General features: G+C 37.9%; 1 protein-coding gene across 1 annotated transcript in view; it reads left to right on the plus strand.

Moving 5' to 3' along the window:
- The first annotated feature begins 709 nt into the window (after nucleotides 1-709).
- Nucleotides 710-17017, plus strand: part of LOC113065545 (kelch-like protein 21) — a 28850-nt gene continuing 12542 nt past the window's right edge. Inside the window, exon 1 of the mRNA XM_026236877.1 lies at nucleotides 710-817. The gene's annotated coding sequence lies outside the window, so the exon portion shown is untranslated. The remainder of the gene's footprint in view (nucleotides 818-17017) is intronic.

The raw sequence follows: 17017 nt of genomic DNA on the forward strand, positions 1-17017 counted from the left end.
CACTTCAGGAGTAATTACTCACCTATCATAGCCTACTTGCAAAAATCCACTGTTTTCCTCCGTTAGTTCTGTAATCCGGTATAATATTGACGAACATTCACCTCAGACACAACCCACCATTCACCAAAACAAGACGCTTAACTTCCTATTTTGAAGTTCGTTCCAGTTTTTTTTTTTTTTTAACAAGTTGTTCAAATTTGTTAAATACAGTCAGCACAAAAATATCAAAAAGCAAATTAAGTTCAGGATTGGGTCAAAAGAAAATGTTTAAACAAAAAATACAGACACTAAACTGACTCCCTTACTGGCCAAAAACTAGAGAAAACGTAATGTGTTTGTGTCTGAGTTTGTGTGTGTGTATGTGAGAGAGAGAGAGAGACCATACACAACATGTCTCACCATAACTATGTATTATAATATTATCGAAGGTGATGGTTTCCCTCCGTACAGTGGCGACCCAAGCCATCTGACGCCTCTTGGTGATTTCAGACACCTTGTGTTTTTTTTCCAAGTAGGAAAATGTTGAAAACTAATATGATTCACGAGGCGTTTGCCCTGTCGATCATAAAACCGATTACAGCAGTTCACAATACAGCAATACTGAACCATTTTCCAAAAAATAATCAAAATTAATGACCAAATGACCAACGTTACCTAATGCCTACTATACAGTACATCTACTTCTGTACCGCGATTCCCACAATGCATTGCGACGTGACGCAACGATCCCGACCTCTATAGGATATAGGACAAATTATAACAATCTTTCAAATTATCCGAGGCGGATAGCAACCGAAATCGCTAACAGCTGGATTAGGTAAGTAGAAAAGCGCCAGGAACAGCCTGTGCATGAAGGTGAAAATGTGACGCTTCTCGTGTTGTTTTTCTCAACCGAAGCAGACAAAAAGCAGACAGTTACTATGTTACCCGTGTTTCTGTATTGATCATCACGCTCAAGTCTTTGTGTTTGATTTAATGGATAAAAATATATATTAGAAACATTTCCGTTGTTACGTGAAGCCTTGATGTAGTTGGCAGTAGGTGAATATGAGCAATGCGTGACACCAACCGTCGGGTCAAATCTTAAAATAGACTGGAATTTGAAGGTCTCCTGGCTCTAAACTATAGCAGAAAAGTCTGATGAAAGGGTAAAACTGGTTTTAAAACCAACATTCAAGGTCTAGACATTGTTAACATTTCTGTAATCAATATATTTGTAAACATTTAACTTTATACGCGGTGCTGGGGGTTGGTATATCTGAAAAAAAAAAAAATCATTTAATTATTTATTTTTTCAGTTGAAAGTGAGTGGGTGTTTATTTTATATATATATATATTAGAATTTCTTCAAATTAAATGTGTAATTTTAAATGCTAGGCTTTGTGTATGTGTGTATATGTATATATGTATGTATGTGTGTGTGTGCACTTGCATACATTTATTAAAGTAATGGTTCATGATGATTTGAAATTATTGAGGACTGACTTATTATATAGAATAAACAGAGCCTGATCCTGGTTGTCCTGAGTCCTAAACTTGCTCGGCTCCTTTGGTTTTGTTCTGATGGAATGCAGAGCCATGGCAGCTGTGTTATGATGGGCATCACTCAGTCAGGTGCAACATTAGACTGCAGGACACTGGTGGGTTAGAGACACACACAGGGTGTACAAAGGCTGTTCAGATGGAAGAGAGGTCCTGAGGGGTTCATAAAGGTGTTTTCTATTCTAGAGTTGTACAAAGAAGATATTATATTTATATTTCACTGGTTGTAAGGGTCAGTAACAGACACATTTTAAAGTCAGTCTAACAATATAAATAAACAATGACTTTATTATGCTTATTAAAAATACAGCATTTTTTATTGCTTTTTTTGTTGATATGGCGGCTCACACTACATCACAGAGTTGGGCTTCCTGTTTATAGTCATCAATCAATCACCTTTATTTATATAGTGCTTTAAACAAAATACATTGCGCCAAAGCACTGAACAACATTCATTTGGAAAACAGTGTCTCAATAATGCAAAATGATAGTTAAAGGCAGTTCATCATTGAATTCATTGATGTCATCTCTGTTCAGTTGAAATAGTGTCTGTTTTAATTTGCAATCAAGTCAACGATATCGCTGTAGATGAAGTGACCCCAACTAAGCAAGCCAGAGGCGACAGCGGCAAGGAACCGAAACTCCATCGGTGACAGAATGGAGAAAAAAAACCTTGGGAGAAACCAGGCTCAGTTGGGGGGCCAGTTCTCCTCTGACCAGACGAAAACCAGTAGTTCAATTCCAGGCTGCAGCAAAGTCAGATTGTGCAGAAGAATCATCTGTTTCCTGTGGTCTTGTCCTGGTGCTCCTCTGAGACAAGGTCTTTACAGGGGATCTGTATCTGGGGCTCTAGTTGTCCTGGTCTCCGCTGTCTTTCAGGGCAGTAGAGGTCCTTTCTAGGTGCTGATCCACCATCTGGTCTGGATACGTACTGGATCCGGGTGACTGCAGTGACCCTCTGATCTGAACACAGACTGGATCTGGTGGCCACGGTGACCTCGGAACAAGAGAGAAACAGACAAATATTAGCGTAGATGCCATTCTTCTAATGATGTAGAAAGTACGGTGTTATGTGAAGTGTTCCGGTTCCAGTTTACCTAATTAATGCAGCCTAAAAATCCTTTAACGGATTTGGATATTAAAAGCATATTAGTATGTTATGTGTATGCCAGGTTAAAGAGATGGGTCTTTAATCTAGATTTAAACTGCAAGAGTGTGTCTGCCTCCCGAACAATGTTAGGTAGGTTATTCCAGAGTTTAGGCGCCAAATAGGAAAAGGATCTGCCGCCCGCAGTTGATTTTGATATTCTAGGTATTATCAAATTGCCTGAGTTTTGAGAACGTAGCGGACGTAACGGAGTATAATGTAAAAGGAGCTCATTCAAATACTGAGGTGCTAAACCATTCAGGGCTTTATAAGTAATAAGCAATATTTTAAAATCTATACGATGTTTGATAGGGAGCCAGTGCAGTGTGGACAGGACCGGGCTAATATGGTCATACTTCCTGGTTCTAGTAAGAACTCTTGCTGCTGCATTTTGGACTAGCTGTAGTTTGTTTACCAAGCGTGCAGAACAACCACCCAATAAAGCATTACAGTAGTCTAACCTTGAAGTCATAAATGCATGGATTAACATTTCTGCATTTGACATTGAGAGCATAGGCCGTAATTTAGATATATTTTTGAGATGGAAAAATGCAGTTTTACAAATGCTAGAAACGTGGCTTTCTAAGGAAAGATTGCGATCAAGTAGCACACCTAGGTTCCTAACTGATGACGAAGAATTGACAGAGCAACCATCAAGTCTTAGACAGTGTTCTAGGTTATTACAAGTAGAGTTTTTAGGCCCTATGATTAACACCTCTGTTTTTTCTGAATTTAGCAGTAAGAAATTACTCGTCATCCAATTTTTTATATCGACTATGCATTCCATTAGTTTTTCAAATTGGTGTGTTTCACCGGGCTGCGAGGAAATATAGAGCTGCGTATCATCAGCATAACAGTGAAAGCTAACACCATGTTTCCTGATGATATCTCCCAAGGGTAACATATAAAGCGTGAAGAGTAGCGGCCCTAGAACTGAGCCTTGAGGTACTCCATACTGCACTTGTGATTGATATGATACATCTTCATTCACTGCTACGAACTGATGGCGGTCATATAAGTACGATTTAAACCATGCTAATGCACTTCCACTGATGCCAACAAAGTGTTCAAGTCTATGCAAAAGAATGTTGTGGTCAATTGTGTCAAACGCAGCACTAAGATCCAATAAAACTAATAGAGAGATACACCCACGATCAGATGATAAGAGCAGATCATTTGTAACTCTAAGGAGAGCAGTTTCAGTACTATGATACGGTCTAAATCCTGACTGGAAATCCTCACATATACCATTTTTCTCCAAGAAGGAATATAATTGTGAGGATACCACCTTTTCTAGTATCTTGGACAGAAAAGGGAGATTCGAGATTGGTCTATAATTAACTAGTTCTCTGGGGTCAAGTTGTGGCTTTTTTATGAGAGGCTTAATAACAGCCAGTTTGAAGGTTTTGGGGACATGTCCTAATAACAATGAGGAATTAATAATAGTCAGAAGAGGACCTATGACTTCTGGAAGCACCTCTTTTAAGAGCTTAGATGGTATAGGGTCTAACATACATGTTGTAAGTTTAGATGATTTAACAAGTTTATACAATTCTTCCTCTCCTATAGTAGAGAATGAGTGGAACTGTTCCTCAGGGGGTCTATAGTGCACTGTCTGATGCGAAACTGTAGCTGACGGCTGAATGGCTGCAATTTTATCTCTAATAGTATCGATTTTAGAAGTAAAGTAGTTCATAAAGTCATTACTGCTGTGGTGTTGGGAAATGTCAACACTTGTTGAGGCTTTATTTTTCGTTAATTTAGCCACTGTATTGAATAAATACCTGGGGTTATGTTTGTTTTCTTCTAAAAGAGAAGAAAAGTAATCAGATCTAGCAGTTTTTAATGCTTTTCGGTAGGATATGCTACTTTCCCGCCAAGCAATACGAAATACCTCTAGTTTTGTTTTCCTCCAGCTGCGCTCCATTTTTCGGGCTGCTCTCTTTAGGGTGCGAGTATGCTCATTATACCATGGTGTCAAACTGTTTTCCTTAACCTTTCTTAAGCGTAAAGGAGCAACTGTATTTAAAGTGCTAGAAAAGAGAGAGTCCATAGTTTCTGTTACATCATCAAGTTGTTCTGAGGTTTTGGATATGCTAAGGAATTCGGATACATCTGGAAGATAACTTAAAAAGCAGTCTTTTGTGGTAGAAGTGATGGTTCTTCGATACTTGTAACAAGAAGTAGAATTTACAATTTTGGCTATATGAAGTTTACACAGAACTAAATAATGATCTGAGATATCATCACTTGGCTGAATAATTTCAACACTATCAACATCAATTCCATGTGACAGTATTAAATCTAGAGTATGATTTCGACAATGAGTAGGTCCTGAAACGTGTTGTCTAACACCAATAGAGTTCAGAATGTCTATAAATGCTGATCCCAATACATCTTTTTCATTATCGACATGGATATTAAAATCACCAACTATTAAAACTTTATCTGCAGCCAGAACTAACTCAGATGTAAAATCACCAAACTCTTTAATAAAGTCTGTATGGTGCCCTGGTGGCCTGTATACAGTAGCCAGTACAAACATAACAGGGGATTTATCATTAACATTGGTTTCTCTGGATAATGTTATATGAAGCACCATTACTTCAAACGAGTTATACTTGAAGCCTGCCCTCTGAGAAATCCTGAAAACGTTATTATAAATTGAAGCAACTCCTCCCCCTTTGCCTTTTAGACGCGGCTCGTGTTTATAACAATAATCTTGGGGGGTGGACTCATTTAAAATAATGTAATCATCAGGTTTTAGCCAGGTTTCTGTCAAGCAGAGCACATCTATATTATGATCAGTTATCATATTATTTACAAAAAGTGTTTTCGTAGAAATGGATCTGATATTTAATAAGCCAATCTTTATAATTTGTTTATCCATATTGCATTTGTTTTTTATTTGTTGAACCTCAATTAAATTGTTAACCTTAACTTGGTTTGGACGTTTTTTTGTATTTTCTAGTTCGGGGAACAGACACAGTCTCTATAGTGTGATATCTAGGTGAAAGAGTCTCTATGTGCTGAGAATTAACTGACCTCTGTGATGGGAGGCAGCTAGCAGACGGTCGGTTTAGCCAGTCTGTCTGCTTCCTGACCTGGGCCCCAGTTAGTCAAGTATAAACACTAAGACTATTTGCCATATTTCTAGACAGAAGAGTGGCGCCACCCCAGGAGGGATGAAGACCATCTCTTTTAAACAGGTCAGGTCTGCCCCAAAAGCTCGTCCAATTGTCTATATAACCTATGTTATTCTGTGGGCACCACTTAGACATCCAGCCATTGAGTGATGACAATCTGCTATGCATCTCATCACCACGGTAAGCAGGGAGGGGACCAGAGCATATTACAGTGTCTGACATCGTGCTTGCAAGTTCACACACCTCTTTAAAGTTATTTTTAGTGATCTCCGACTGGCGAAGTCGAACATCATTAGCGCCGGCATGAATAACAATCTTACTGTATTTACGTTTAGCATTAGCCAGCACTTTTAAATTTGCCAAGATGTCAGGCGCTCTGGCTCCCGGTAAACATTTGACTATGGTGGCTGGTGTCTCTATATTCACGTTCCGTACAATAGAATCGCCAATAACTAGAGCACTTTCATCAGGTTTCTCAGTGGGTGCATCACTGAGTGGGGAGAACCTGTTTAATGTTTTGATCGGAACAGAAGAGCGGTGTTTTGACCCACGACTACGCTGCCTCACCGTCACCCAGTTGCCCTGCTGCAGGGGCTCTGCTGGAACCGGACAATGTACAGGAATCCCTGAGCTAGACGCATCCAAAGCCATATCTAGAGCCCTAACATTCTTACTGTCCTCAATTAAAGTTTGGATGCGTGTCTCTAATTCTGAAATCTTCTCTGTCAGCCTAACTGTTTCCCTGCATTTATCACATGTGAATCCCTCATCAGCGACAGAGATAGATAAACTGTACATGTGGCAAGAGGTGCAAATAACAATTGTAGGAGAAGCCATTACTCACCGTGCTTGATGAAATATTCTCACTGCGGTTGTTTGATGACCTTGTGGAAAACTGCAGCGTGAGAGAGGAGAGGAGAGGAGAAAAGAAAACGCTGAGTCATGATTCATGTCTCATAACTAGATCACGACGCTGTATTGACATGGCAGGACAGTAAGTCAGGAGAAATCTAGTGCTGGTCACTGTCAGCCATCCTATTCTCGGACCAACTGGTAAACCGATTACTAGTAAGCACCCTGGTATGCGAGTTGTCTAAAACGCAACAGGCATAAGATAAATGATCAATGTTATAATTATCTTTGTTGAATACAGCTGCATTTACACACACTCATATATATATATATATATATATATATATATATATATATATATATATATATTAGGGGTGTAACGATACGCGTATTCGTATTGAACCGTTTGGTACGAGGCTTTCGGTTCGGTACGCATTATGTACCGAATGGTTCGTTGAACTAATTAATTATATATATATATATATATATATATATATATATATATATATATATATATATATATATATATATATATATATAAAAAAAAGTGAAATATAATGATATGCGTTCAACAAGGTAGCCCAATAACCCAAACGACGTAACAGGCAACGCCCCTGACACCCCCGAAGAAGAAAAAAACACCATCTTATATGTTTATGTTAGGCTACTCAGTCAGGCGCTCGCTCACTCAGTACGCGCTGAGTGTCCGAGCAGTTCATGCACGGTACGCGGTGGCCAGTGCGTTTAACAGACCAGAAAATACCAACAGGTCTGGTGTTTGAGTGCACTTTGGATTCCCTGTAAGCTATAATGGTGATGGCAAGAGAGTGGTGGATAAAAAAAACAACGGTCACATCTGTTACATGACAATAGGGTACACCAGCGGGAATTAAAAAAAACTTAATATTTACCATTCATTCTGTCATCACAGGGAATCCAAAGTGCACCCCAACACCAGACCTGTTGGTTATTGGAGGATCTTGTATTTCTGGTCTGTTAAATGCATTAGCGATTTTGCAACGAACCTTCAGCGCGTGCTGAGTAAGCGAGCGCCTTAGGGCCGTTCACATATCGCGCCTAAAAATGCGTGGAAAACGCTAGGCGCGTCTTTCTCCTTCTTTCCAAAGTGCTCGGGCAGAAGCGCCCCTGATGCATCTGCCTTTGCTAAGCAACAATTACGTGCTGCTCTCTCCATGAAGACACGGATATTTCAGCAAAGGATAAATGGATTTGCAGCTCTAAAAATCGCTTGCAGTAGGCTAGCTCTGCTACTAAATTTATTTCAAAATTGCAATCCATATACAACTATGATCAGCTGTTCCTTCATCTTGGCTGAGCTTTCAACGTTGTTACGGGAAAGGATGAAGCTGATTGGTTAGTTCTTGTCACATGACCCACGGTGCGCTTGCGGCATTCTGAAAAATTGAGATGTTTTTACATTTTGCTGTATCTAAAACGTACCGAACCGTGACATCAGTGTATCGTATCGAACCGAACCGTGAATTTTGTGAACAGTTACACCCCTAATATATATATATATATATATATATATATATATATATATATATATATATATATATATATATATATATATATATTCAGTAATTAATTTATTTAACAGACACAGAACTGCGACACTGCATTATGGAGAATATTGGCATCTAATGCATTCCAAAAATACCCAGCCTCTTGGGAACCCAGTACATGCACAAATGAATGCGTTATTCCTCAACCCTACAATGCATAATGTAAGTCTCACACTGAAAACTGTAGAGCTATGCTGTTCAGAGCAGGTCTATTTCTCTGCAGTTTGTTCATCCACTGGGGCCCCTCCCTCTCTTTCCCTCTCTCATCTGTTTTGATGAGCCAACCTTCATAAAACATCATTGAGCTGCATAATGTCACATGTATCTTCAGTATAAGCTTTGGTTGTTATGCCTTAAGGAAGCATGTGTGTTTGCCAGCCTGTTTTGATACCTTACCCTGTAGATGGAAATGCCATTTTATTTTAAACTCACACTGCCATTGACAATAAACCCTCACTTGTGACTTTTGTTGAGAATATAAACAGAATATACAGGAGAAACATTATAGGGCATTTTTACACAGACTGCTAACTTGTTATGAGAATTAGGGCTGTCACATTTTTGAAAAAAATCATTTTCGATTTTTAAGACATAAGTGTTCATTGAATCGATTGTAAAATCGATTTTCCATGTCTAAAAAAAGCTTTTACTTTTTCAACGTCAAATAACGGACGAACATAAAGAGAGCACTGGAAACGCACAAGTCAGCAATATTTCTTATTTATTGGCATCTAGTTTTGTGCAGAATAACAAACGGCAACAGGAGTGCAACATTCTCGAAAATATATTTATGCAGAAGGGACGGCTGCCATAACAAAAGAAAAACATCACTGCAGGCTTAAACCCGGCTGCATTTATGATTTAGGCAATTAAAAAATCTCCAAGATTATTTTAAATAATGATTTAATCCGTTTCAAACAACTGTTCAAAAAATTAAACTTTAAATGCACTTGAGAACAGGCCATGTGTGTGTTTTTTTAACGTAATCGACACTTAGGCTAGGTGGCACTAGGCAGGCATGAAATGTGAAAAAAGGCTAGGGCCATTACAAATTTATTGGACAGGAAAACAAGTCAATCAACATTTTCGGGGTCCTGGTGTGAACGCAGCATAAGAGGTCGCTTTTGAAGTAACTGGGTCTTTTAGGCACGTAAAATTGCGCCTATAAAGCATACTGCATTTTCAGATTTTTTTATTTTCTTTTTCTTCTTGTTTGTGAGTTTTGTTACACCTATATTTTTTAAACTGTTTAATTATTTTTTAAAATTAATAGTGTACATATTTGGTTAAAATAAATCAGTTCCCTATTTTCGTTTTCGAAACTTTTTTTGGTTGGTCCGATCGATTGTGCAATTTGCCCTAATCAGAATATTGTATAATTTAGGATTTGTTCATTACTTTAAAAGGATAGTTTACCCAAAATTTGTCTTATTTTTTCACGCTCAAATTATTTATATTACTTCCTTCTCTAAAGCACAACAGTAGATATTAAGCAGAATGTCTGATCTGCCCTTTTCCACACAGTGCAAGTGAACGTTAGTTTATACTGGCAATTTCAAAAATCATGTAACTGTTCTGTATCTTCTGAATATATACAATAGCTTTTTTTTTTTTTTTTTACAATAAAATGACCTAAATTTGAGCCATTAAGACCCATTGACATTAAGGACAATAATTATAATGTTAACTCTAACTGAAGTTTTAATAATCATTCTTAAGATCTGTTCACACCAAGGACTATAGTCTCAGTCTCAGACGTCACGCCCTTGGACTGTTGGCTGAACGACTGATGCATATGGGACACAAAAGTAGAAATACATCAGAGAGTTTTACACACCGGTCTGTTATTTTGGTGACATTTGCATGCCCCGAAACATGCTGCTGAACAAAACAAACTGTGATTGGTTGTTTGTCGTGTTGGTCAAACAGCCTCATGGGCAGGGCTTGGCAGAGATGTTCACGAGTGTTTAAGTTGGAGTCCGAGTCAAGTCTGAAGTCTTTAACCTGGAGTCCGATTCAAGTCTGAAGTCTTTAACCTGGAGTCCGATTCAAGTCTGAAGTCTTTAACCTGGAGTCCAATTCAAGTCTGAAGTCTTTAACCTGGAGTCCGAGTCAAGTCTGAAGTCTTTAACCTGGAGTCCGAGTCAAGTCTGAAGTCTTTAACCTGGAGTCCGAGTCAAGTCTGAAGTCTTTAACCTGGAGTCCGAGTCAAGTCTGAAGTCTTTAACCTGGAGTCCGATTCAAGTCTGAAGTCTTTAACCTGAAGTCCGAGTCAAGTCTGAAGTCTTTAACCTGGAGTCCGATTCAAGTCTGAAGTCTTTAACCTGGAGTCCTATTCAAGTCTGAAGTCTTTAACCTGGAGTCCGATTCAAGTCTGAAGTCTTTAACCTGGAGTCCGATTCAAGTCTGAAGTCTTTAACCTGGAGTCCGAGTCAAGTCTGAAGTCTTTAACCTGGAGTCCGAGTCAAGTCTGAAGTCTTTAACCTGGAGTCCGAGTCAAGTCTGAAGTCTTTAACCTGGAGTCCGAGTCAAGTCTGAAGTCTTTAACCTGGAGTCCGATTCAAGTCTGAAGTCTTTAACCTGGAGTCCGATTCAAGTCTGAAGTCTTTAACCTGGAGTCCGATTCAAGTCTGAAGTCTTTAACCTGGAGTCCGATTCAAGTCTGAAGTCTTTAACCTGGAGTCCGATTCAAGTCTGAAGTCTTTAACCTGGAGTCCAAGTCAAGTCTGAAGTCTTTAACCTGGAGTCTGATTCAAGTCTGAAGTCTTTAACCTAGAGTCTGATTCAAGTCTGAAGTCTTTAACCTGGAGTCCAAGTCAAGTCTGAAGTCTTTAACCTGGAGTCTGATTCAAGTCTCAAGTCTTTGGTCACGAGTCGAGTCTCAAGTCATTTAATGGCTCGCAAAAAAAATCCTACAAAAAAAGTTTAATAGGTTATAGACAAAATGTATGATGGTGTAATTTTTTTTTTTTTTTTAATAAAGGTTTAGATGTGAGGTTAAACCATACAAATAAATTATTTATTTTTGAAGTCAGGGGTATTCAATTAAAGTTCCAAGGCTCTATGATTTCTTATAAGCAGAGGTCTGGAGTATATATATATATATATATATATATATATATATATATATATATATATATATATATATATATATATATATTTTTTTTTTTTTTTTTTTTACATTTAGATACATGCGAGGCCATGTGACAAAAATAATGTTTCTGTTCAGACTTTTCATCCTGAAATCTATACCATTGTGATATTTTACTTAAAAGCTATATTAACTAAAAATGTCTACAATAATCAAAACGTTTTCATCTTAAGACAGAAAAGAAAGATAACCAGCATTTTTAAAGTTTAAGTTCTATCCTAGCCACCTAACAACAATTACCCAATTATAATTACAAGATTCTTTTGAAATGTTCTTAGCCTAAAGATTAATAATGCTAAATGTAGATCAGAAACATCTTGCCACAGATGGTTTGAACAAGTTATAGAGATAGATAAATAGACTTGCCTTTTCAATATCAGTTAGGTTATACAAGGATTTAGAGTCGAGTTGCTTTTAAAATATTCAACAGTCCTTTTCCTCGAGTCGAGTCAAGTCTGAAGACACGAGTCCGAGTCACTAACTCTAGTGCCCATCTCTGGGCCTTGGCCAATGAAAGCTGCCATGAATTCCAGACCTTCAGGCATCAGCTTGAGAATTTAAAGCAGTAGACGAATGTGTGCTTGGAATAAACAGACAACATAATCTATCATCTGTATAGTTACGGTTCTTGGTGTGAACGGGCCTTAATTCTTAAAGTCCACACCACAATTATAATGATAACAACAACATAGTTCTGAAAATGATTCCAATGATATTGTTCCTCTATTTTTTTTTCTCCAAGGGATGAACAATAAAAACAGGTTGAGGTTAAGCATTTAAAGTGACAGTGCCCGGTTTCCCAAAACGCTCTTATCGCTAAATAATTCTTAACCTATTCCTTAACCTCTCTCTTAACCTTTATGGCACGATTCCCGACATGTTCATATGCTAAGTATATCTTCTGTAAGTCACACTTTCGTAAGGGATTAAGTTAAAAAAATAATATATATATATATATATATCATATTTTTAGTGACAAGTACACTTAGTGTCAGATACCTTAAAGCAGTGATCCTCAAATCTGGCTCGCGAGATCCAGTTTCCTGCAGAGTTTAGCTCCGACTCTAATTAAACACACCTGCCTGTGATTTTCTAATGATCCTGAAGACACTGATTAGCAAACTCATGCGTGTTTGATTAGGGTTAGAGCTAAACTTCGCAGGAAAGTGGATCTCGCGAGCCAGATTTGAGGATCACTGCCTTAAAGGGATAATTTGGTTATATTTGGAGATATTTGGAAGAATGACAGAATCAAACAGATCTCGGTCCCCATTGACTTCCATAGTAGGAAAGAATATATAACATGGTAGTCAACGGGGACCGAGATCTGTTTGGTTACAAACATTCTTCCAAATATCTTCCTTTGTGTTCAGCAGAACAAAGAAACTCATACAGGTTTGGAACAACTTGAGGGTGAGTAAACCTGATGATAGAATTTTCATTTTTGGGGGAACTATCCCTTTAAAGACATTGCTATTGCTACATTGCTATGCCATTGCTACACTTTATGTGGTTTTATTAACAAAGTTCGGGAGAAGCACGATCAGTAGGGGTGTGACGGTTAGTATATAACCGTGAGACCGGCGGTATAGTTGAACACCGTCATTAGAACTCTATAACCGCCAAAACCGTGTCATTAAAATATTTTTTACAAACATTTTTTATCAAAAATTATTTTCATTTTTTAGATAGGATCATAAGATGCGCAATATATAGGGAGACATGGTTTTTACCACTTAATGAAGTTTTGTAAATCGTCAGACATGATATTTACCACTTCATAAAATTTTGCTTTGTAGAAAACCTTTCTTAAAAACGAATTTCGTTTTGTACAAATTTTATCTTAATTTTAATAGATGTTTCATCAACCAATTGCATGTATTTTAATAAATAAAAAGCAAATATAGCAGACAATGATAACCGTGACATGGAAGCACCAGCGCGCCGCGTTCACTTGCACTGCACTGTGAACTAGAGCGCATCTCATCGTAAATGAAACTCAGCGTAGGCCTATGCCTCATACTTTAGCATTAAATATCTTTGCTGCATCCTTTCTAGAACAGACAATGGCTTTTTTTTTGCGGCTCGCATCAGCAAAGCATTGCATCGCCATAGACCGCAAAACAAGCAGTGGATGGCGGGCGGATGCGGCTTTGAAATTTGCTCTATGATTTCCATGAAGCAAAAAACAAGGACGGAATCTCGAAATCCAGTCATGAAAATGAAACTTGCATTTTAATATGGACAGTCATGGAATTTGCCAAAGTTAGCATAAAATAATCAAATCAAATCTCCATATGGACCAGTATCTGTAAATGTTAAGCCGCAAAAGTTGTTTAAAATATAAATCCGTGTTCTGCGCGTCTCTGTGTGAATTAATGAATGGCAGAGACGTGCAGGCTTGTTTACTACATAGACTGAAGCGCATGACGCTTGCATTAATTTCAGCATCTGAGCTTCAGAGTTCTCTCTCCTTCAAGCGATCTGAACTTTTCAGCTCATCTCAATGGACACACAGCGCACCTGTATTTGACACTCTGTTAACTCTTTGTGAATGCGCACGACTCACCGTCACTTTACTGTTTCATGTTTTGCTCACACATGCAAAGAGAGAGAGAGAGCGAGAGTCTTACCACGCTTAAACAACACGCTATATGTAAACTATTCTTTGTTGTCTTCTCCTGTCAAAATAATGGATTAAATTTAGAAATATTCATATTCATTTTCGAACAAGCAGAAGACATACCAGTTTCTCCGGTAGTGGGCGGAGCTAATGGGCAAATGGCAATGGCTTTTTTTTGCGGCTCGCATCAGCAAAGCATTGCATCGCCATAGACCCCAAAACAATCAGCGGATGGCGGGCGGCTGCGGCTTTGAATTTTTTTTTTAAAAACGTTGGCGCGGATGATGAGTTTTGTGACAGATCTCCTTAATAAACGGAGGTCTGAAATCTCTGCCCCTTTACCGATCAGAGCGCGCGCTAACACGGAGTTAACCCGCTATCTCCAAGAACAACCAATTGACTTGGACCCCCCCCCCCGACGGTTATGTTATGTTATGAACCGTCACATTTGACTCACATCATAACCGTCATCACCAATTCTGAAACCGGCACACCCCTAACGATCAGATAATCATCCAGTTTGGCACAGGTGCATCTCGTTTAGCTAATCATCTTAAATAGCACACAAGCGTAAATATATCCAGTCTTCCTACCTCCTGTCCCACCACAGGGGACAGGAGGTCCTCCTCCTCCACCCCAACTCCTCACTTCTAATCTATTTATCCCAAATTGGGGATAGGGGGAGTTATTTGGGTTCGGGCCCGGACCCCAACCCCAGGACTGCATGCCAAAATATGCCTACTATTTGCCTTCAGATTAGATGTAAGTGTGAACTCGTGAACTATGCTATGACTGCTCCACAGACTTCTTGTTGCAAATTTTGCTCACACACACACAAACCTGACCCTGAAGATGGACACACACACACACACACACACACACACATTCAAACTCACAAACTTACTGACACACTCAAACACAGGCTCACACCAATAGTATGTTCCTGCACAACCGGAGGTAACAGATTCAGGACCGCGGATCTGGGCCGCAGTTCTAGGACCCTAGTTTTTCGTGACAGCGCCACCTACCGTACTGGACGATATAGCGATGGTTGCAGTTTCAGGACCGCAGTTCTAGTACCCTGTTGGTTTAGTTTGCAGTCACGTTACTTTGTATATAGCGTCAATATAATAATCTCAGTTGTATTTGTTTTTAAAAGTGATTTTTGATTCAAAATGCAGCAGAGGTTAATTACTAAGTGTTCTTTGAGTCACAATTTTAAATTTAAAATCGGCTGAATTTGAACAAAATATAAATGAAATTATAAATTTTGTAAAATTGATGTATATCAATTTTAAAACAATTGTAAAAAAATGAAGAACCTTAAAAGTCTTAGTCTCTTGAATTATACAGTATATTGATTAACCTCATTATTAGCTCATTATCAGGTAAGTTAAAGTTGGAATCAGCGTATGGAGTCACTAAATTACTGCCAATATTTTAAAAGTTGTTCAGAGGCAAGACCAGACACAAGAAGGATTCAAGAATGTTTATTTATATACATATATGTACATATATATATATATATAGTAAAAGGGCCAACAAGTGCGAAGCATCTTTCGGGGAACTCCTTCAAGACTGTTGGAAGACCATTTCAGGTGACTACCTCTTGAAGCTCATCAAGAGAATGCCAAGAGTGTGCAAAGCAGTAATCAAAGCAAAAGGTGGCTACTTTGAAGAACCTACAATATGACATTTTCAGTTGTTTCACACTTTTTTGTTATGTATATAATTCCATATATAATTCCACATGTGTTAATTCATAGTTTTGATGCCTTAAGTGTGACTCTACAATTTTCATAGTCATAAAAAACTCTTTGAATGAGAAGGTGTGTCCAAACTTTTGGTCTGTACTGTATATATCTCATTTTTGCGACAACAGCACCAAAGTGAACCCCTTTTCCATCAGTCGCTGCATGGATAGAATGGCTGTAGGCTTCAACTCTAGAGAAAGAGAGAGCGAGAGACAGAGAGAGATAAATAAGAAACATTTGTTTAACATATTCAACTGGAATATATATATATGAAAAATGAAAGTCCTTGCAGCATGTGGTGCATCTCTTCAATTCTGGCAGGGATCTCCCTTTTTGGATTGTTACTGTATATGTATCTTGAAAAAGAGAGCCTAGTGCCTAGTTAGAATATTTTGAGATCATGAAAATATCCCTAGTGCCTTTTTTAATCATCTGTCCTACAATGAGCCTAACCAAATCCATAAAATCACTTCCTATTGGCCATGCAGAACATGACAGGAACACATGAAATCAATGGACTGTATGTGGAGTAGACCTGCAGATTAGGCCAAATTGTAACAAGCTATTAAAATTGCCAAACGCCTCATTCATCATTACAAAACAATGGCAAAACAACAGGCTAACACATACTGCAACTACACTGTAAACCCTAATAAGTTGAGACTACTCAAATGATTTGAGGAAAGTGGTTGCGTAAGTAAAATTGAGTAATGGCAAAATTGACAACTCAATTCAATTGAGTTGACCTAATGTTGGTCTCTTCATTGAATTAACTTAAATGTTCAAGTACAGATAACTTAAAAAGGCAAATAGACTTAACTTAAATTTTTGAGTTTTATATGGTTTACTTGTTTTAATGATGTAATACAAATATTGTTCTTCCATTAACAGCTTTATTTGGTTTATACATTTACATTAATTTAAGAAACATTACTAATATCAAGCTCATATTTTTAAGTCACATTTAGACACTTGAACAGCACTTAAGCTCACATTTTTAGAAAACAGTAGCTCATATTTTTAACAGCAAGCTGCATTTTTAAGTCACATTAAAATATTGAGCTCATGTTTAACAGTAAGCTTACATTTTTACAGAACATTACACTAAAAAAAAAAAAAAAAAAAAAAACATTAAGCTCATATTTTTAAGTCTCATTTTCAAAAGACCATGTTTAATGTAAATGTGTTGCAATTAAAAGTGCGCCAAGCAATTTCT

Source organism: Carassius auratus, chromosome 48 (genome assembly GCF_003368295.1).
Source record: "Carassius auratus strain Wakin chromosome 48, ASM336829v1, whole genome shotgun sequence".
NCBI classification, from domain to species: Eukaryota; Metazoa; Chordata; class Actinopteri; order Cypriniformes; family Cyprinidae; genus Carassius; species Carassius auratus.